Source organism: Lissotriton helveticus, chromosome 3_2 (assembly GCF_964261635.1).
Source record: "Lissotriton helveticus chromosome 3_2, aLisHel1.1, whole genome shotgun sequence".
NCBI lineage: Eukaryota > Metazoa > Chordata > Amphibia > Caudata > Salamandridae > Lissotriton > Lissotriton helveticus.
In genome coordinates this window covers 231,683,526-231,706,554 of record NC_136062.1, presented here as the reverse complement: position 1 = coordinate 231,706,554, position 23,029 = coordinate 231,683,526, and the positions used below count along the sequence as shown (strand labels likewise).

Sequence of the window (23,029 nt, the reverse complement as noted above, 5' to 3'; positions counted from 1 at the left end):
AGGATGCGAGTATCTCTTACCTGTGGAGCAGTAGTAGTGTCAGCAGGCCGCAGCACACGCCTAAGGGCATTTCTTCATGACGGCTAGCCCATCGGTGTGATCTCTGAAGGTCCTAACCCTGGGGGCCACGACACTGGACACCATAGTCTTTCTTTTCCTTCCCAGAATTACTGGGGCGCGGCTCTGGGGATTGTCTTACCAAAGCACTATGTGGACCATTCTTTGATTTCCTTAGGCCTCTTATCAATCCAAGATGGCAGCAATAGTTGTATTATTCAACATACTGTTCAGGAAGGTTATATGGGGTGAGTTTCTCGTTTTCCTTGTGTTGCAACACTTCTTCGCTCCTGCTGGTCTGTTGTCTCACTCCTGTTGACTCTTTGTTCCAGCTGGGGTTTTTTCTCGCTCCTTTTGGTATCTGCATACTGTGTTTAAACATCTTCCTGATCTAATAATGCTGTCTCCTGTACAGCACTCTGACATCCTTCCGAAGCTTGGTCTGCACTATACAAAGTGAAAAAATAAATAAATGTGGGGCAGATTATCAAGGCGGATGATACGAGGTTATCGCAGCTTTAACAGCAGTTAGCGACAGCTTGTAGGCGATAGCGAGCGGTTTGGGGCCCGCTTTGCATGTAAGCGATATTTATCGCTAATGACATGCAAAGTGGGCGTACCCAACCTGTTAGCGACAGAAAGCAGTCGCTAACATCGCTATCGCCTATTATCAACGCAGGCGTAGCGATGAAAAAATGTGCGCTAAGCGCAAATATCGCAAAAACCTAACGCCTGCTCATACCACTTCTTAGCCTGTATATCCAATGGGAGGTGGATATTTAGGTTAAGACCCTATTAGCGATAATGCCTGAATATCGCTAGATTTCCAGCGATATTCACGCATTTTGCCACTATCGCCGGAAATTTTATCGCATTGGAGATCCACATTGCTAATAGCACGTTATCTCTGCGATAAAATCCTGCGATGCGCGGTGATCAAAAAAATGGCGATAAGCTTATTTAGCGATAAAATCGCTAGTTGTTGATAATATTCCCCTGTATTCTTCTGAAGTCAATACATGGAGTACACATGCAGCCTCATTTACAGGCTGGTGCAGCACTATAAATTGGTACAGGGGGATTTTATGCTCATTTCTAGCTGTGGGGCATGCCCCAAAAGTGGCCGATCTGCCATATTTAGTGAGCATTGATGTCATCATACTCTAAAAACAGCGGCTGGAACGTCTGCCACTTTTGTCAGATGTCCTGCATCTGCCCAACTCTTACTAAGTTTTTTGCAATTTTCACCCCGAGTGGGCTGGGTATGCTCAGACGTGAGTCCCAGGCTCTCCACACCACTGGAGTCAAGCTATCCAGGCTGATGAAGGCTGATAGCCAGAAACCGGTCCTTGGATGCTTGATTCCGGTCTGGGAAAGACATAGCTTGGTAGTTCGGACTGGACAGTTCCCATGAGGCACAGGGTCAGAGCTGATTTGCATATAGCCAGTGTCTAACCCAGGGTGGTGTGGAGTGCAAATAAAACGATGGATTTAGGCCCAGATCCTTGTACTGGAGTGAATGTATGACATTGTTCTACATTCTGTCCATCAACTGTGTTTTTTTCAACTCTTACTAAGGGCCTCGTATTTTAGCACAAATAAACCTCACATATTGTGTTTGTTACTTTTACCTTCTACCTGTTAGCTCATGAGCTTCATTCCTCATTTTTTGCTCCAATTTCACAATCGGACACTTAAGAATCAGTCCATACAGTATGAATGTTATGTGTCTTTGGTTTTGGTGCCATTTATTAGACCAAACCATAATAGGGGTGCTAGTCCTGAGTGCTAAGAAATGATTCGGATTGTTTTGTGTGCTGTATACAGTGCTCATTGTTGCCATAAATGTACACCTCTGGCTAGGTACATAGAACAAATTAAATATAATCTACAATCAGAATACGTATTCTTTTTTTTTTGCCTTATCTAAAGACAGTTGCACCATATAGTGCAGTAATTTCAGAAACGTTTCAGTTCTACTAGGTTTTATTTATTAGTGAGTAACTTTGCATGCTAAAGATGGTATGTAGTAGATTTACCATACAATGTATGTATCTCGTTTTTGTATAGCATGGAATTAGCCGAAGGCAGCAGAGCGCTGTATATGGTCAAGGCCAAGGAAACAGTCAAGTAATTTGAGAGATAGTTGGTTTGTGAACAATTCCAAAATTAATATAAAACATAGTTGTAAGCCATAAGAAAGGAACGGAACGCTTCCTAGAAACGCAAATAGATTGTCTCATAGTTGAAATGCTAACAGTTATCGGGTTAACAAGTAAACACTTGTCCAGACAGTATTTATGAATACAAAAAAATCAGACTGACACACACTTTAAAATAAAAATACGAGGTTACTAACAGCCAGTAGACCCTCTCACTAAAAGAAACACAAAATTGGGAAACCTGAGGGGAGGTTTAACTGATGTAACAACTGTAAAGCTTGTCAGAGTAATTTTATTACTTTGAAACAAAGTGTTTTCTGTTTGCAATTTACATCTTGAACTTGCAATCTTCTCCTGTGACCCGTAATTAAAAAAAATCCCAATTTGCATTTTAAAATGTTATGAACTTGTGACTGATTTGAAGTTATTAGATAGTGGTCACACACCGCTGGGGCCAAAAAACAGTACAATGGTTAAATTATGAAGAAAACTGTAATTCCAATAAGTCTATAATTGCTATTCCATATTTTTTTTATTATTTTCTTTAGAAATGGCTTGACATTTCGCACTACTTGAGGAACTAGTGTTTTTTCTCTAGTGATCTCTTAGCCAGCTTGTTGAGTTTGGCCTCTGGTTCTTTATTTTTTGTCCTTTTTCTTGACCCTGCTTCTCCTGTAACCCTGCTGTGCTGGTGGGGAATGTGGGAGTGTGTGCTTCCTCTGCCTTTCCACACCTCCTGGCAGCCAGAATAATCGTACAACTAAAAATAAACTGACAAAAAAGCATTACTTGAATGTCTTTCAAGTACAACAATAACACAGAGGGGTGGTGCCCTATCTTTATTTTGCTGTTTTACACTTCAAAGCACGTAAATCATTAAATGCAGACTAAGGAGCTGAAATTGAGTGATACAGCTATGGACTTCAAAACCCGGGCAAGAGGCAGCTTCATATATGAACAATACATGGTTTCTTAAACTGGTATTTGGTTCACCAAGAAGCAATTTAGGGCATTTGGTGCAGGGGTTCATGGATCTATGCATTTTAGCCTGAACTCTGGAAGCCACATACAGCCAGATGTACTAAACAGTTGTCGAAAAATACTGGTCTCAATTTGCAACCAATACTTTTTGCGACCAGTGTGGTTTTTATGAATGACCTATGGTGTAATAAGACATTAGACAAATAAAGGAACAGTAGGGGTCCACAATTCGACCTACCTCGTGAATTGTAATGAGGCAGGTCGCAAATTGAGACCCAGTACGGTTCTCTACCATCGTGGGATGATGGTCTTCTGGGGTCAGCAGATACCATGTTTAAATTGATTTTGTTATTAACTACATCACATTTACCCAAAAGGAAACTGGACTGTGTTTAAAAATAAAATTTCCTTTTTTTTTGTTTGTTAAAGAAGGGGCAGGTGGCCTGTGGATCTCTGCCTTCTTTTAATTGGACCCTTACTGTTTTACGAATGGTTTACCACTTCCTTTGAGGTGTAGGTAAAATATATATGTTTTGCGACTGGATTTATGTTGCAAAAGATTGGTACATAGCATACCAACTTAGTATTTTGAAGGGATGTCTACAAAACACCCCTTGCAAATACCGAATCTGTATTTATTTCTACACACATTTAGGAAGCACTTTCAAAATTTCTAAATGCATTTAGTACATAGGGAAAAGACTTTATAGCATTTGCAATCCCTTTAATTTAGCTATTTCGGTGCTAAATCCCTTTGTACATCTGTGCCCTTGTTCTTCAGAGTTTCCTGAGCACATTCACAGAATTAGTCGTTGTATGACATCCTAATGTTTCAAGTCTGACATGGTTGTTGCCTTTTTGGAATTCTCTTGTGCCTACTATTTAGAATGGGAATAACCACTTATAGCAGATGCAGGCAGTAAGAATACACTTTTGATGTCTTAGTTGATTTGTGATTTAAAGGTCAAGGTGTTGTAGAACATTACTCTATGTTCGTCCACTTTCTATATCAGTAGGTGAAGGATTGTTAATCATGGGTGGGCTATTGAACACTAGCAAGTGGAGGGTCATTAATCATGGGTGCGCATTTGAAGGCTAGTGCAGTGATGTCTGACTGGCTCAGTATCAAATGCTCGATTTTGAATGTGTTGAATTAGGCTTCATTTTGATGACTCAAGGCCGTATTATGTGATTTTCTATTGAAAATTTGTTTTCGGTCTTCAGATCCCTTCTGGAGTTTTTACAAGGATCTGGGTGTCATTAGCAAGTGGAAGCCAGCATGATTTGCACCTCAGCCAGCAGAATCAGGTATATATTGACCAGGATCATTTAGAGGGATGATCCATTAAGTACTTAAGGGATATTTTAGCACCCTTATAGAAGACAGGAGAAAGCTTTACATGGCTATTCAAGAATAAAGCAAGGCATGCCACTGTCATGTTCTGTACGCCTACTTCTGTCTTTATATGCTTTAAAAACCTTTGTGATATGATGTCAAACAATGACAAATTGTCTAAAGTTCTAAATTGTGGGTCTCCCTTCATGGTTTGCTGTGACTAAGTTCTACCATAAGGTTATCACGTTAGTGGAGTCTGGACTTCAGGTCATGCCTTAGCATTGTTAGGTCTCGTGACCTATCAATGCGCATGCGCATTGAGAGAAGCGAGACTATAGGGCTTTAAACAAAGCTTACCTAACTGTGGCGATTTGCGGCTGTGCCCGTGGCTTTTAGGTCAATGCGCAAGCGCATTGACCTAAAATGCGCGTGCACATCACCAAATCGCCGTCTGTTCCCTCAGCCGCATTCCTCCCACACCTTTTGAAGTGAAGCTTAGCTTCACTTCAAAGGCCCCGGCTGCTTCACACCCTCATGCCGCTCTCCCCGCTCCGCCCCCTCCCCTGCCCGCCGTGTGCATTTCTCCTCCCCCCTCCCCACAGCTATGCCCTCCGTCTTGTTTCCTTTCTTGTTTCTCTGGGAACTTTGCACTCCGATGACGCTGAATGGAGTGTGTTTACATGCTCAAGGCAGGCTGGGCTCACCGGTGGTCCTACACACAGCAGCAGCTTGTTTTTTTTTGTGTGCCTCTAGCAGTCTCTTTTCTTTGCCTATTGCTAACCTTACTTTCTTATCCAGAAAGCCAATCTTTTTGGTTGCAAACGGTTCTGTGCCACAAATAAGGTTACCAGCCGTTCATTTGTGCCGATCACCATCTCTCTTACTCCTGATATTTTCTACTACAGATAGTTATCGGGCATGGAGATTAGCGTATTTTTTTTTACATATTGGCACACGAAAACTACAACTCCCAGAAGACACTCGTTTGTTAAATCAAAGCTCAGTCCTACAAACCTGGTGTTCAGTGCACATACATGCAAAACCTGGCAACTTTGCAGTAAGCCACCAAAATCTCAGAGCCACGGCAATTCAAGCTCCGTGCATGCATGCAGACTGAGGAGGGTGCAGGGCCTGTACTATGCTCCCACCTGCAGGCCGAGGTATCTTCTCACGTGCTGCTTAAACTCTGTCTTTTTCTGCAGTACAAGCAATGTGCCCACCACAGGCTGCGTCCAGTAGCAGAGGTTGTTACCAGTTAGCAAAGGACTTCCTGATCAGTGATTGTCAGCAAAGCCCAAAGCTATAATGCAGGGCCCTGGATGCTTTTTGAAATGGGATTTCTCCGTCGTCAAGATGCGCATTGTCTGCTTCAGCCACCTTACACCTGCTGCCAGGGTGGTGTACTGGAGCTCGAAGCCATCTCCTCTGCGTTCGGCCCCGTTCTGATTACCTCTGAGTCCTCCACATCACCTGTTCTTTCACTTTCTCGTTATATGCCCATATACATCTCCCATCACACTCACCCTCACTCACCCTCACCCTCACTCACCCTCACTCACCCTCACCCTCACCCTCGCTCACCCTCACCCTCACCTTCACTCACCCTCACCCTCACTCACCCTCACCCTCACCCACCCTCACCCTCTCTCACCCTCAACCCCTCACCCTCACTCACCCTCACTCACCCTCACCCTCACTCACCCTCACCCTCACTCACCCTCAACCCCTCACCCTCACCCTCACTCACCCTCATTCACCCTCACCCTCACTCACCCTCACCCTCACTCACCCTCATTCACCCTCACCCTCACTCACCCTCACTCACCCTCACCCTCACTCACCCTCAACCCCTCACCCTCACTCACCCTCAACCCCTCACCCTTACTCACCCTGACCCTCACTCACCCTCACTCACCCTCACTCACCCTCACTCACCCTCACTCACCCTCACCCTCACTCACCCTCACCCTCACTCACCCTCACCCTCACCCTCACCCTCACCCTCACCCTCAACCCCTCACCCTCACTCACCCTCACCCTCACTCACCCTCAAACCCTCACCCTCACTCACCCTCACCCTCACTCACCCTCAACCCCTCACCCTCACTCACCATCAACCCCTCACCCTCACCCACCCTCAACCCCTCACCCTCAACCCCTCACTCACCCTCACTCTCACTCACCCTCACTCACCCTCAACCCCTCACCCCCACCCTCACTCACCCTCACTCACCCTCACCCTCACTCACCCTCAACCCCTCACCCTCACTCACCCTCAACCCCTCACCCTCACCCTCACTCACCCTCACCCTCACTCACCCTCAACCCCTCACCCTCACTCACCCTCACTCACCCTCACCCTCACCCTCACTCACCCTCAACCCCTCACCCTCAACCCCTCACCCTCACTCACCCTCACCCTCACCCTCACTCACCCTCAACCCCTCACCCTCACTCACCCTCAACCCCTCACCCTCAACCCCTCACCCTCACTCACCCTCACTCACCCTCAACCCCTCACCCTCACTCACCCTCACCCTCACTCACCCTCACCCTCACCCACCCTCACCCTCACTCACCCTCACTCACCCTCCCCCTCACTCACCCTCACCCTCACTCACCCTCAACCCCTCACCCTCACTCACCCTCCCCCTCACTCACCCTCAACCCCTCACCCTCACTCACCCTCAACCCCTCACCCTCACCCTCACTCACCCTCAACCCCTCACCCTCAACCCCTCACTCACCCTCACTCTCACTCACCCTCACTCACCCTCAACCCCTCACCCTCACTCACCCTCACTCACCCTCACTCACCCTCAACCCCTCACCCTCACCCTCACTCACCCTCACCCTCACTCACCCTCATTCACCCTCACCCTCACTCTCACTCACCCTCACCCTCACTCATCCTCAACCCCTCACCCTCACTCACCCTCAACCCCTCACCCTTACTCACCCTCACTCACCCTCACTCACCCTCACTCACCCTCACTCACCCTCACCCTCACTCACCCTCACTCACCCACACCCTCACCCTCACTCACCCTCACTCACCCTCACCCTCACTCACCCTCACCCTCACTCACCCTCACCCTCACCCTCAACCCCTCACCCTCACTCACCCTCACCCTCACTCACCCTCAACCCCTCACCCTCACTCACCCTCAACCCCTCACCCTCACTCACCCTCAACCCCTCACCCTCACCCTCACTCACCCTCAACCCCTCACCCTCAACCCCTCACTCACCCTCACTCACCCTCAACCCCTCACCCTCACTCACCCTCACTCACCCTCAACCCCTCACCCTCACCCTCACTCACCCTCACCCTCCCTCAACCCCTCACCCTCACTCACCCTCACCCTCACTCACCCTCAACCCCTCACCCTCACTCACCCTCACTCACCCTCACCCTCACTCACCCTCACCCTCACCCTCACTCACCCTCAACCCCTCACCCTCAACCCCTCCTCACCCTCACTCACCCTCACCCACCCTCAACCCCTCACCCTCACTCACCCTCAACCCCTCACCCTCACTCACCCTCACCCTCACTCACCCTCACCCTCACTCACCCTCACCCTCACTCACCCTCACTCACCCTCAACCCCTCACCCTCACTCACCCTCACCCTCACTCACCCTCACTCACCCTCAACCCCTCACCCTCACTCACCCTCAACCCCTCACCCTCACTCACCCTCAACCCCTCACCCTCAACCCCTCACTCACCCTCACCCTCACTCACCCTCAACCCCTCACCCTCACTCACCCTCACCCTCACTCACCCTCAACCCCTCACCCTCACCCTCACTCACCCTCACCCTCACTCACCCTCACCCTCACTCACCCTCAACCCCTCACCCTCACTCACCCTCAACCCCTCACCCTCACTCACCCTCACTCACCCTCAACCCCTCACCCTCAACCCCTCACCCTCACTCACCCTCACAACACATATTGTGTTACAATAGGTGTCACATTTGCGAAAGATAAAACTATTGGCATTGTAAATAACAAAGCTATTAATTTCGCTATTTTCAAAACAAGCACATAAATAAAAAATGTGTCCTTTACAATACCAATAGCTCAAACTTTCCTAATGCGAGACCTATTGCATTGCTGTGCTTCTCTCCCCTGCTGCACTCTCCTGCTCTATAGAGATGTGGCCTAACGACCAGAGCTGCCATCTAAGTCACGTAAATACAAAACATGTTGCATTCCAAATGCTATAGGTGTCACATTCGCGAAAGTTATAACTATTGGCATTGTAAATGACAAATTTGAAAAAAGTACACACCCAGGCAGACTTAGGCTACAAAGAACTGGCTAAATCCCAACATGTTAGTGTAAAACACATTCTGATAAGTACACAAAAAGAACAAATAGAACAATAGACTGTAATGATATCAAAAAATATACTTTTAATTTCAATCTTTTTTAAAACATTATAAAATAAAGGGTCAGTGAATATCCCTTGGTTATATATAGTGCATATATTTATAAATCTGATACATTGATCATAAATGACAATTCCGTAATATACTGATAAAATTAGAACAGAATGGAAATGAATAAAACTCAGTTTCAGGGTTATTTCGTCAGAATTTTTTGTGGTAGACTCGGGCTGTGTCAACGCGTTTCGACAATTTCTTGTCTTCGTCAGGACTTATTAGTATATGCAGCCACTTTTTTCTTCTAAATAAAATAAAACAAATTTTTAGGTAAATATTTGGCCAGCACTTTCTAGATTACAATCAACAACTGTTAAAAAACTGTAAAAAGGCCATCAAATTACAAAAGTACATTACAGTCCATTGACAATTCAAAGATATCATACATCCGCTCTAAAAGAGTCAAGAATAAATTCATTTTCTTTAGCCAGACTTTTGTTTGCATAAACATGATGGTACTGAATCGTAGAAACCAGAAGAGCGTATTTAGTTTACCAATAAACAAGGGCATCCCTCTATCTCTTATATAGACTACAACGATCAACATTAACTTAAGATGAAAAAACATGGGTTCATGGCATAGAGAGATTGTTTTTTATATAATAAAACGTTATCTGCATATGTTATCTAGCCGTTTGTTATCTAGCCGATTAGGATTCATTTTTCTTAGACAAGGTCAGTGATCCTTGGGGGAATTATTTCCCTAAACTCTCTTGAATTACATTCAGTAACCAAACAGAGCATAATATGTATTCACCATGTTTTGTTGCAGCTATTCAGAACACAGGAGTTAGGAGTGAGGCACCTCCTCTATATAAGGTTTGGTAGGTATGTGATATCTGTTTGATAAAAAGATAAATCATATTTGAGTGTTAATTTCTTGATATACATTTTAATTATAGTAGTTAAAAAAATTTCCAGAATTTAGTCCCTGATGTTCTACTTATTAGAGGTGTTACCTGATAAATCAGTATTCACTGCAGACTTCTCACTCCCCCTCTGTTAACTTCTCATTAGCCTTCAGCCAAAAGAACTCCAAGAGTCGATTTTTTTTAAAAACGTGGGCAAAAGGACCATCCACTTTTTCGTTACCAGTGGGGAAGTTCCTGTATAAATGCAACATGAATAAACTCAGACCTACTTATTCTGGAGACATATTCATTTACTTGTTTTAGATGGCGATAACTATTCATGGTTTACCTTGTTCTTTAGATATAATCCCTCTAACTCAGATAGTGTGTGTCTGAAGGATCAGTATCCATCAAAGGCTGTGATCTTAGGGGGCGAGGTTCAGCTCCGTATGATCAATCGCGGTCAAAATTAAAACTGCTGTTCGCTATAATCTCCTAAAGCCGTTCTAAACAAAAGGGGGGCAAGAGCGACAGTAATTATTTCTCTATTCATAAGATCCGGTCGATGCTTAGTCTAATTAGGCACAGTCCTTTCAACCCGGTCCCTAGCTAGTATGTTTACCTGTCGGGTTCAATCCGATTGATAGAAAACGGAGACGGGGGCGTTTTTCTCCTTATCTGCTTTCCTGTATTCTATCACGGTACAGAGTATCCGCCGCGATACCAAAAGCGCTTTGCCGGATGATCGTTACGTTCAGGCGTTTGCTCTAAATTTTTAGGGGAGATATAAACAAGAAGAAAATACTATCCTTAGTGATCCGCTTATTCAGTCACTCAGCTAGGGATTTTACCAACGCGGCTTCCAGTTCAGATACCGCATGATAGTTTCCACCAAGTCAAAACTTAGCGCAGGGATGGGTTGGCTCTTACCGTGTTTCAGGACAGCAGAGTTCAGCGCGTCTCCTTCCGTCAGGGCTTCAGCGAGTAAGTAAAAGGTTACAAGAAGTCCTTCCTCTGCTTCTTATTTATATAATCGCAAATGAGGAGGCGGGTTTAAAACTTAAAGGGCTACTGCCTAATTCACACAAAATGGGCTAATGCCTATACTGGAGGAGGGCGGATCTCAGTATTTAAACGCATATATCCCAATTAAGTGACCATCAGTCACATATTTCAGATAGTGGATTTTTAAAATTAAGTAAGGGGGGACGCGCTTCATAATAGTTAACTGTATTCTTATATTATTGCGTTCTCCCAGGGTAGATCTTGGTTCAGGCCCCGGTCAAACGTCCCAAGAGTGAAGATCCAAAAGACCTCACGTTTCTTTCGAATTTGATTGCCACCCTGGTTGTCTTGTAAATGTATTTTCTCCAAGACGCGCCATCTTATGTCCTCCGGTTTATGCTTGTACTCCACGAAGTGACTCACTAGTGGGGCTGTCAGTCGTCTTGTTTTCACTGCTGACCTATGTTCGGTGAGTCTTGTTTTGATCATGCGTGATGTTTCCCCGACATAGCCCAAGTTGCAGGGGCATATGATCAGATATATCACATTTTTCGTGTTACAGTTCCATAGTTCCTTCGCTCGAATGGTTACCCCATTAAATTGCAAACTGGCGACAGTTTGCAATTTAATGGGGTAACCATTCGAGCGAAGGAACTATGGAACTGTAACACGAAAAATGTGATATATCTGATCATATGCCCCTGCAACTTGGGCTATGTCGGGGAAACATCACGCATGATCAAAACAAGACTCACCGAACATAGGTCAGCAGTGAAAACAAGACGACTGACAGCCCCACTAGTGAGTCACTTCGTGGAGTACAAGCATAAACCGGAGGACATAAGATGGCGCGTCTTGGAGAAAATACATTTACAAGACAACCAGGGTGGCAATCAAATTCGAAAGAAACGTGAGGTCTTTTGGATCTTCACTCTTGGGACGTTTGACCGGGGCCTGAACCAAGATCTACCCTGGGAGAACGCAATAATATAAGAATACAGTTAACTATTATGAAGCGCGTCCCCCCTTACTTAATTTTAAAAATCCACTATCTGAAATATGTGACTGATGGTCACTTAATTGGGATATATGCGTTTAAATACTGAGATCCGCCCTCCTCCAGTATAGGCATTAGCCCATTTTGTGTGAATTAGGCAGTAGCCCTTTAAGTTTTAAACCCGCCTCCTCATTTGCGATTATATAAATAAGAAGCAGAGGAAGGACTTCTTGTAACCTTTTACTTACTCGCTGAAGCCCTGACGGAAGGAGACGCGCTGAACTCTGCTGTCCTGAAACACGGTAAGAGCCAACCCATCCCTGCGCTAAGTTTTGACTTGGTGGAAACTATCATGCGGTATCTGAACTGGAAGCCGCGTTGGTAAAATCCCTAGCTGAGTGACTGAATAAGCGGATCACTAAGGATAGTATTTTCTTCTTGTTTATATCTCCCCTAAAAATTTAGAGCAAACGCCTGAACGTAACGATCATCCGGCAAAGCGCTTTTGGTATCGCGGCGGATACTCTGTACCGTGATAGAATACAGGAAAGCAGATAAGGAGAAAAACGCCCCCGTCTCCGTTTTCTATCAATCGGATTGAACCCGACAGGTAAACATACTAGCTAGGGACCGGGTTGAAAGGACTGTGCCTAATTAGACTAAGCATCGACCGGATCTTATGAATAGAGAAATAATTACTGTCGCTCTTGCCCCCCTTTTGTTTAGAACGGCTTTAGGAGATTATAGCGAACAGCAGTTTTAATTTTGACCGCGATTGATCATACGGAGCTGAACCTCGCCCCCTAAGATCACAGCCTTTGATGGATACTGATCCTTCAGACACACACTATCTGAGTTAGAGGGATTATATCTAAAGAACAAGGTAAACCATGAATAGTTATCGCCATCTAAAACAAGTAAATGAATATGTCTCCAGAATAAGTAGGTCTGAGTTTATTCATGTTGCATTTATACAGGAACTTCCCCACTGGTAACGAAAAAGTGGATGGTCCTTTTGCCCACGTTTTTAAAAAAAATCGACTCTTGGAGTTCTTTTGGCTGAAGGCTAATGAGAAGTTAACAGAGGGGGAGTGAGAAGTCTGCAGTGAATACTGATTTATCAGGTAACACCTCTAATAAGTAGAACATCAGGGACTAAATTCTGGAAATTTTTTTAACTACTATAATTAAAATGTATATCAAGAAATTAACACTCAAATATGATTTATCTTTTTATCAAACAGATATCACATACCTACCAAACCTTATATAGAGGAGGTGCCTCACTCCTAACTCCTGTGTTCTGAATAGCTGCAACAAAACATGGTGAATACATATTATGCTCTGTTTGGTTACTGAATGTAATTCAAGAGAGTTTAGGGAAATAATTCCCCCAAGGATCACTGACCTTGTCTAAGAAAAATGAATCCTAATCGGCTAGATAACAAACGGCTAGATAACATATGCAGATAACGTTTTATTATATAAAAAACAATCTCTCTATGCCATGAACCCATGTTTTTTCATCTTAAGTTAATGTTGATCGTTGTAGTCTATATAAGAGATAGAGGGATGCCCTTGTTTATTGGTAAACTAAATACGCTCTTCTGGTTTCTACGATTCAGTACCATCATGTTTATGCAAACAAAAGTCTGGCTAAAGAAAATGAATTTATTCTTGACTCTTTTAGAGCGGATGTATGATATCTTTGAATTGTCAATGGACTGTAATGTACTTTTGTAATTTGATGGCCTTTTTACAGTTTTTTAACAGTTGTTGATTGTAATCTAGAAAGTGCTGGCCAAATATTTACCTAAAAATTTGTTTTATTTTATTTAGAAGAAAAAAGTGGCTGCATATACTAATAAGTCCTGACGAAGACAAGAAATTGTCGAAACGCGTTGACACAGCCCGAGTCTACCACAAAAAATTCTGACGAAATAACCCTGAAACTGAGTTTTATTCATTTCCATTCTGTTCTAATTTTATCAGTATATTACGGAATTGTCATTTATGATCAATGTATCAGATTTATAAATATATGCACTATATATAATCAAGGGATATTCACTGACCCTTTATTTTATAATGTTTTAAAAAAGATTGAAATTAAAAGTATATTTTTTGATATCATTACAGTCTATTGTTCTATTTGTTCTTTTTGTGTACTTATCAGAATGTGTTTTACACTAACATGTTGGGATTTAGCCAGTTCTTTGTAGCCTAAGTCTGCCTGGGTGTGTACTTTTTTCAAAATTGTTGTTTCCCTGACCCAGGAGTCGATCCTTAACAGGGGGTCCCTGATATTTACCTAAATTGTAAATGACAAAGCCATCAATTTAGCAATTTTAAAAACCAACAAATAAATAAAATATGTCATTTACAAGACCAATAACTCCAACTTTTCTAATGCGAGACCTATTGCATTTCCAATGCTTGTTTTTCCTTCAGTCTCTGTTGGACCTCGCCTTTTTTGTAGGTTCATCCCCAAACATTTTGCCTTTTGCCTCCTTTTCTTTCTGACCTGTTTTGTTGGCTTTAGGACTCTGGGCACTGCTAATAAGTGCTAATGTGCATATGCTCTCGGTGCAAATTGTGATTCTGATTGGTTATCCACGATTGGCATATTTGATTTACTAGTATGTTCCTAGTAAAATTCACTGTGTGTGCCCAGGGCCTGTAAGTCAAATGCTACTAGTGGGCCTCCAGCACTGATTGTGCCACCTGCACAAGTAGCCATTCAAATGTGTCTCAGACCTGCCACTGCAGTGTCTGCATGCACAGTTTGCCATGTCGACCTGGCAAGTGTACCCACTTGCCAAGCCTAACCCTTCCCTTTTACTACTTGTAAGGCACCCCTAAGGTAGGCCCAACGTACTCCTCTCAACAGAGTGCAGTGTACGTAAAAGATAGGACATGTGCTGGTGTGTTTCCTGATATTGAAATATTGCCAATTGCGTTTTTTCACTATTGAAAGGCTATCTCTCCCATAGGTTATCATTGGAGCTGCCTTGTAACATCTTACAAGTGTAATTTTCAATTGAGTAGTGATAGAGATTTGGATTTGTGATTCCCTGAACTCAGAATTAAAAAATGCATATTTTAGTGAAGATGGTTTTTAAATTGTGTGTTTGAAAATGCCACTTTTAGAAAGTAGGTGTTATCTTGTTCAACCATTCTGTGTCTTTGCCTGCCTGTGGAATCAACATCTGTTTTAGGCTGACAGGGGCTGTTTGTGCATTCACAATAGACAGTCACACAAAGGGAGCTGAGGTGTGCCCTGCATATCCTGATGGGTCTTCCTGAGCTAAAGTGGAGGGAGAATTTGTCACTGACACCTTTCACAATGCTGTCTCCACCTCCTGTGATGTGCTTAACCAGGGCAGGACACAACTGGTTCTGGTGAACAAGAGAGACCTTCTTTGAGGTCTGCTGACCTTAAAGGCCAAAAGTAGTATAATTAGTATTTGGAAGGAGCGTTTAGAAATATGAACACTTCTGGACTAAGAGGAGCATGCCAAGAAGAAGAGCTGAAGAACTGTCAGTAGGAGTAATTCTCCTTTGCTGTGTGTTGCTTTGCTGGGTTGGCCTGCAGTTGCTGATTCTGTCTGTGGGCAGTAGAAAGGACTGGTGTTAGACCTGGCATCCTTGGCGTGGTTTCCCCTCTGTTTTTGACCTCTGTCTGCTGTATTTTTGCTGTGTGCTGAATTTCATTTTTGCTAGTCTTTTTGCTAGTCTAGATGCTCTGGGCACTTTGCCACTGTTGATCAGTGCCAAAGTGCAAGTGCTCCATATGTAAATTGTGTTTATGGATTGGTGTTTCCAAGATTGGCTTATTTGATTTACTAGTAAGTTCCTAGTACAGTGCATTGTGTGTGCCCAGGGCCTAGAATTCAAAGGCTGCTAGTGGTGCTGCAGCACTGGTTCTGCCACCCACACAAGCAGCCCTTCAAAGGGTTCTCAGACCTGCCACTGCAGTGTCTGCACGCAGTTTTATACTGCTATGTCGACTTGGCAAGTACGCCCACTTGCCAGGCCCTAAACTTTCCCTTTCTCACATATCAGACACCCCTAAGGTAGCTACCCATGTGGGCAGGGTGCAGTGTGGGTGAAAGGTGGGGCATGCACTGGTGTGTGTGTGGCATGTCCTAATAGTGAAATAGTGATAATTTCTTTTTTCACTATTGAAAGGCTATCTGTCCCATAAAGTAGCATGGGGGATAATTTGTACCATCTTACAAGTATAACTTCCCACACAGACAAGATGGGAAGATGGAGTTTAGGTTCTCTAAAATCATAATTTAATAACACACTTTTAGTGAAGATGTTTTTTAAATTGTGAGTTTGAAATTGCCACTTTTAGAAAGAAGGGATTTTCTTGCTTATCCATCCTATGTGCCTCTGCTGAGTTGTATATTGACTGTCTGATTTTGGAGTGATGCATTCATAGAAGGCAGCCAATAAGGGGGTTGAGGTGTGTCTTACCTTTCCTGGATGAGTCAGGGCTGGGCTGAATAGACCTGGGCTGCATTTAGAGTAGGGGGAGGAGATGTCCTTGCACCTGAATAGGCCTGGTCTGCCTTACACAATATTCTCTCCACCTCCTGCCAGGAAGCTGGACTAGAGAGACTCTCTGTGACAAGAGAACAAAGAAAAATATGGTATAAATATTAGTACCCAGACCCTGGAACTTCAGATTACTTCTGGAAGAGGAACCTCAGCCAAGAAGAAAAGCTGGGACAGCTGAAGGAGAAGTACTGCCCCTGTGTTGTGTGCTGTCTGGGGTTTTCCTACAGTGGCTGTTTCTACCATGGAGAGGACAAAGACTGAACTGTGCTCTGTATCCTGCCCCTGGAGAAAGATCTCCAGGGGCTTGGTGTAGAGCTTGCCTCCTGTTCCGAAGTCTCAAGGACACAAAGACTTCATTTCCTCTGTCCTCCTGCACTTAGAACTGCTGTTTCAGCTGCTACAGAGGGAAAGAGCAACACCGACGTCTGCGAGCAAACAGCGATCTGCACCGAAGCCGGGGGCACAGCTTGTGAAGCGCACAACACAGCGCTCCGACTTGTATTACCTTGTGAATTTTGACACATCTGAAGGTAGTCTGTGTAAAATCACTGCATCCATAGTTTCCTATCGACAGAATTGCTAAAACCTTCTTAAAGTGATATTTTGATTATGTATGTTGGATTTTTGTCGTTTTGGTCTTGTTTGGTTTAGAGAAGGGTTGTTTATTTTTCTAAACTGGTGTGGTGTCCATTGGAAGTGTTTTCACTGTGTTACTGTGTGTTATGTACAAATGCTTTACACATTGACTCTGAGTTAAGCCTAACTGTTCGTGCCAAGCTACCAAGGGGGTGGGCAGGGGTTATCTTCAGTGTGTAACCCCCTTATCCTGATTAGAAGGAAGGGCCTCTACTTAGACAGGGTGCAAGCCAATGTCAGCTAGAGACCCCCATTTCTCACAGTCTCCCTTTTGAGGCGTCTTGCTTAAGTTACGCAGTTAAGTACCAAGCATTAAAAATGCAATAGGTCGTGCCTTTCATTAAGTTAAAGCCATTTGCGTTGCTATACAATACCATTAGCAAAGCAAATGGCTTTAACTTAATCAAAGGCGAGACCTATTGCATTTTCAATGCTTGTTTTTAATTCCTATAGAAATGGAAGGCTCACAAACACTGCCTCAGATGTTCGAGGACAAGAGTTAAAATAGTAAATCACCTTATTCTCTTTCGTGGGCATAGTATTATGGGTGAAGTGATGTTCCAGCGGCGAGAAATAATCAGACATGCTCATCTGAGTCAATGGTGCTACCACCTATAGGCGATTATAGATCTTTGAGCTTGACAATGGTAATAGTTGATTTCCTATTTGTTGGACGATGAGTAAAACTAAGGGTTCCAAAAATTGCACCTTTCTAAAGCTGTCGCAATATTGGCGTGCACTTGTTGTTAAGGTGTTAGCAGTGCTGCCCTCACTATACATTCATTGAACAGCAGTGCAACCCCAAGATAAGGATGGTTGCTGAAGTAATGCTAGCACATCGCTGATGACCAGTAAAGACCCTCATTTTGTTACGGTGATCTGGAATTTTAATATTGATTGCAACGAAAGTCTGGCTTTCTGAACAGTATTACAGCAGGAAGGTGAGCTTACTGAATCGACAATCTTGTCCCCTCCCCATTGGAATGCAGCCCTTCTTGCATTGCGCCCCCTTCTCGTGTTGATTTGCATATTAACAGACAGAGAGAAAGGTTGACACTCTGCCCGGGAAGGCTTGAGTTTTGCAGACTCGGTGTTTGGAAAACGTTGTTTATTTAAAATGGTATTTAAATTCACTCGCTTCAAATCTTGTATTCAATCTTCCAATATGTAATTGTGCGTAGTTCTAAGTATTTAATGGTTCATTTTCCACAATGCATTTTTATCTCGTGTGTGTTTCCCAGATCTATTAGTTCGAAGGGTTACATGAAATAGCGCGGTACCACAAAGGCAGCCGCGTGTTTACTTTCGCATCACGCTTTCACTTTAAGTGAAAGCGCGATGTGAAAATAAACACACGGCTGACTTTGCGAAAGCTGAGTGAGAAGAAAAAAGAAAAAAGTGCGTGGGGACTAATGAAGGAGAGAGTGTCACGCCGCCGGTAAAAGATCAAATCACGGTGGGCGGGGCCAAAAGGTGACAAGGCGGCAACAAAGAGGGACTAAGAAGCCTCCTTTACAATGAGTAGCTAGCGTTTTGCATGCAAGATGACGCAAACCAATTAAAAAGATGGGCGGGGCTTCAACTCCGCCTCCGAGAGCTTTGGAATCTGTATTGATACCAAGAAGCTCTTGTATGACGAGAGCAGGGCATGTGCGCTGCTTTCGCCAGCTGAGACCTAAAAACAGTAATCAAAGGCAGTATCAAGTAGCTACGCATAGACCTGTGCAAGATTGCCAGGTCATGTACAAGTCAATCATTTCAGTATCATAGTTTGTCAGATTGGCCGTGTCGGGAAGTAAATCAGGAAGCAGGAATTGAGGTTCATGTTGCAGCAAGTGTTCAGTTATGGTAGTTTCTCTTAAGTGTAGTGGACACACCGCTCTTGGTTTTCATGGCCATCCACCATTTACAAAATAAAATCCTCAAAAATAAAGTTGGAGCTACTTACTGACGCACAAAAAAATATTGCCCCACACCCACAGAGTTTTCATCCTGGGTGTAAGTGTCAATATTTGTTTTTTTTCTGTCCTTAGCCACTTGGGTTTTATCTGTTCGTGACGGACAGAAAAAAAGACATCACGATGTTCACTCTAAACAGACCAGGCTGTGTAAATGCCCTTCCTCCAACAGTCCTGACTCTAGTGGGCCTTCAGAGAAAGCTTTTTGTCGACCAAAAGCTGATAAGCCTCCAATCCAAAACTGACTTTAATGGAAAAGCGACTGTAGGAGAGTAGGGTCTGCAATCCTATGATCACCCAGATTTTTGCATGAGCTGAGCCTGTCTGCGGCTTTCGGGACCTATCCCTTAGCCGTTTCCATGATATCGCATACCATATACTCTTAAGTGCATTATAATCCTCGCGGTTATATGCCAACTCTGGTATCGCTTTATCAAAACATGTCGAGTAAGGTGTCATACAAATTGGAATACTAACCCCTCGCCAATTCTGGCGACGGGGTTAGCATTCCACCCTTCTAGAGGGACACGACATGTATGTAACCTGTATCCCCGGTTAAAGTCAGACAGAGCCTCAGCTCCACAAAATGGATGCTGCCACCGAGACACAAGTCTGCCCTCCTGCTGCTGGGAGTCCTCCCAGAGCAGGAGATAAGAACAAAGGGTTTCCTGCCAGGGGCGGTGCCAGCACCGTCCCAGACAGGATTTTGTGTATCCTAGGTAGGCAGGGCTTCAGAGGAAGGTGACTGCAAGTGGCACCCCGGTGCTCACTGTGCATAGGCCGGCTGAAACCAGTTCCAGGGGCACTCCAGCCCCTGGCCTGGGGAAAGCCCGCCAAAGGAGAGGGGTGTAACCACCCCCCTCCTGGTCCCACCCATAGGGCAGGACTTAGTCGCGTGCCAGCCCCCTTTTCCCAGATAAAGGTAGGAGCAGGCCCCCTTCCAAATTAGATCATCTTTGGAATCAAGACACGACTTTCTACGAAAGGACTTCAAGATTTCTTCCTCAAGATTCTCCCTTGTGGCTAAGGAGTAGTCACCCTGCATCCGCAGGCACCATCCGAAGAACACTGCGGTCTGCTGTAAGTCCTTCCTCCGGAATCCGACTGCCCAGCTCGACAAGACCCGGCTTCCCTGGCACCTCCGACCTCTACTCACCTCTACAGCCAAGCTGAGAACCGTGAGTGCGACGAGACCTCAAGGGACCGACTATTGCCAAGACTGCACGACTTCGTCACAGCAAGCCCGCCGAGTAATCTCCTGGCGAGTGCTTTGGGGTCCAAGAAGCCCCAACCCTGAGCAGCTCCAGCACCGAAGAGCAGCCCCCCAGCATCTCCACGATCGGCGTGGGGCCCTTCTGCTTTTTGCTGCTCACCGCGTTGTTTGGCTACTAGCCCGCTGGCTTGTGGCCTTCTGAACGACGCCCGACGACATCACTGCTGCTGGTCTGGTTGCTCCAGACTGGCTCTTGCTCTCTTCCAGAAGAGGAGCACCCCGGACCCTCCTGGTCCACTCAAGACGCCATTTTGAGTCCACCGCGTGGGCTTGAATTAGCCAAGGCTTTGTTGCCCAATCCTGGGTTCTTCGACGCCGACAGCTTCATCCATCGTGGGACAGCTCGCCTCTCCATCCTGGTCGCCGACAACGCCTCCTGGTCCGTGAGATCTGCAGAGCCCAGCGTCGCCCACTCACCTAGCCGAGGTGACTACCATCCGGTGCCCTCCTGGTGCCCACTGACTACTGGCTAGTAGTCACGAACTTGGTCCCCTCTGCTTTCAGGTATCATCCTTCTTCAAGATCCAGGCTTGGATCCCTTCGAACTCTCTTCACTGGTCGCCTGCCAGCATCTTTCTTCCAGGCTCCTGGTTCGTCTACGAGGATTCTCGACGTCTTTTGAGACCTATGCAGCTGCAGCCCCTGGGCTAGGTAACTTCGGCATTTCGGTGCCCCAGCATAGCCTCACTATCCAAGGGTCAGGATCCACTTTCGTTTTCTCCCTACCAGGTCGGGTTCGCCCGTGAACACTAACTCTAACTTTACTAGCTATCATAGACTTTGTCCCGCATCCCGCGTGAGAGTGCACACTCTGCACCCGAGTCCCCTGGGCCTCCTAGAAGTAATCTAACGATTCCCTAGTCAAGTCCTAGCGATTCCAAAGCCTATTAGTACTGTACTTACCTGCTAGTAATTTCGCATTCCACTTTCAGAGTATATGGTTTTTCGTGCCCCTCGGGCATTTGTATATACTGTGCTAACTTAAGTATTTTCGTAAGAGTTTTGTTGTGTGCCTAGCACCCTGTCCTCATAAAGAGTACAGGGCTGTTGTGATTCTAATAAATACACTGTTTATTTTCATAACACTTGTGTGGTGTCCTTTCACTGGGTGTTCAAGGGGTAATGTGATGGTAAAACAGCTGGCTTAACACGCCCTCTAGAGTCTTAGCCTTAGACTGCTCGTATCCATGCTACTAGGATAGCTGGTCTATAAGGTTGACTTACAACCAATCATCAATAAGGGTTGTTTGGACTGATATATAGTGATCACTAGAATAGTGAGCACTGCACATCAGGCCAACTTCTCACATTGGTGGCAGCGGTGGGATTTGAGCTTGCTGTTGTTTTACCACACATATCCTAAGAATATCTTGTGAAAGATCACATAACTACTAAAGGTACATATAACTTAGCTTAGAATACTCTGAGTTCTACTGAACCAGCTGTTGTAGCTCCTAGGGCCTAGCACACCCTAAACTACAACTCTAGCAAGGGATCAGTAGGCAAACATAGTGTAGGTAAGTACACCACTTACACCTCACTAGAAAGAGCATGTCTACCCAAGGAGAATCTACTGAGACTCCCCTTGTGGATGTTGACCCTCCACAGGTCAAATCAAGATATGCAGCTCTCAGTTTTCAGGAGATGAGACAAGTGTGTACCTCCAGGAAACTGAAACAGGGGTCTAACCCCACCATTCCCTTTTTAATAGGTCTCTTAGAGACTTATGATGCGAGAAAGCTTTCTCAGCTAGATGGGAATATGCCAGCCTTAGAGGGTACCTCTGGAGATCCAGACCTCCCCAACATTGCCAATGCAGTTGAGGAGGAGGATCAAGGGGAACTCTCTGGGGATGAGGTAGACAAAGGTCTTGAGGTAGTCAGAAGGCTAACTAGGGCCAACTTAGACTTGCTTGGGTTAGGATCTGGGGGACCCCCAGTACTGACCCTAAGTAGGCCTAACCTTGGAGTTAGGAGAGATAGATCTCTTTCTAGGGACTCCAATAGATCTATGCACTCTAATGCCTCTTCTCAGAGGAGAAGGAACTCTCCCCAAAGGAGATTGACTTCCCCTCAGAGGATGGAGCATGAAGCTAGGATGAGACAGGCTACTCTGAGGATTGAAAGGGAAGAAATTGCCCTGGCCAAAGAGAAGCTTGCCTTGGCTAGAGAGCAGCAGATGAGTGGGTTAGCTCCCACTGGTGGCAGCAATCTCCCAAGAGATAGAGAGAAGGGTTTAGATACTAAACACCTGACTAAGATAGTGCCCCCCTTTAAGCAAGGGGATGACATCCAGAAATGGATGGCTGCTCTGGAGAGGGCCTGCACTGTGCAGGGCATTCCCAGGAGTCAGTGGGCAGCTATACTGTGGCTCTCCTTTGATGGTAAAGGTAGATATAAGCTCCTCACTACAAGAGTGGAGGATGCTAATGATTACCAGGTCCTGAAAAATGCACTGATTGATGGGTTTGGTTTAACCACTGAGCAGTACAGGTTGCTGTTCAGAGACACCCAGAAAACTCAGTCTCAGGACTGGTCTGACTTTGTGGATTGTGCCACTAAGGCTTTGGAGGGCTGGTTGCTGGGTAGCAAGGTTACTGATTACACAGGGTTGTACAATCTCATGATGAGAGAACAAATTTTAAATAATTGTCAGAACCAGTTGTTGCACCAGCACCTTGTTGATTCAGATCTGACCTCTCCCCAAGAATTGGGAAAGAAGGCAGACAAATGGGTCAGAACAAGGATC

The 23,029-nt window shown here is 45.0% G+C and overlaps 1 non-coding gene across 1 annotated transcript; it reads right to left on the bottom strand.

The window, feature by feature from the left end:
* Positions 1-17,741: 17,741 nt before the first annotated feature.
* LOC144826728 (U4atac minor spliceosomal RNA) lies at positions 17,742-17,867 on the bottom strand. The gene has a single exon (XR_013609920.1). It is a non-coding gene; the product is annotated as a U4atac minor spliceosomal RNA (small nuclear RNA).
* Positions 17,868-23,029: the final 5,162 nt, after the last annotated feature.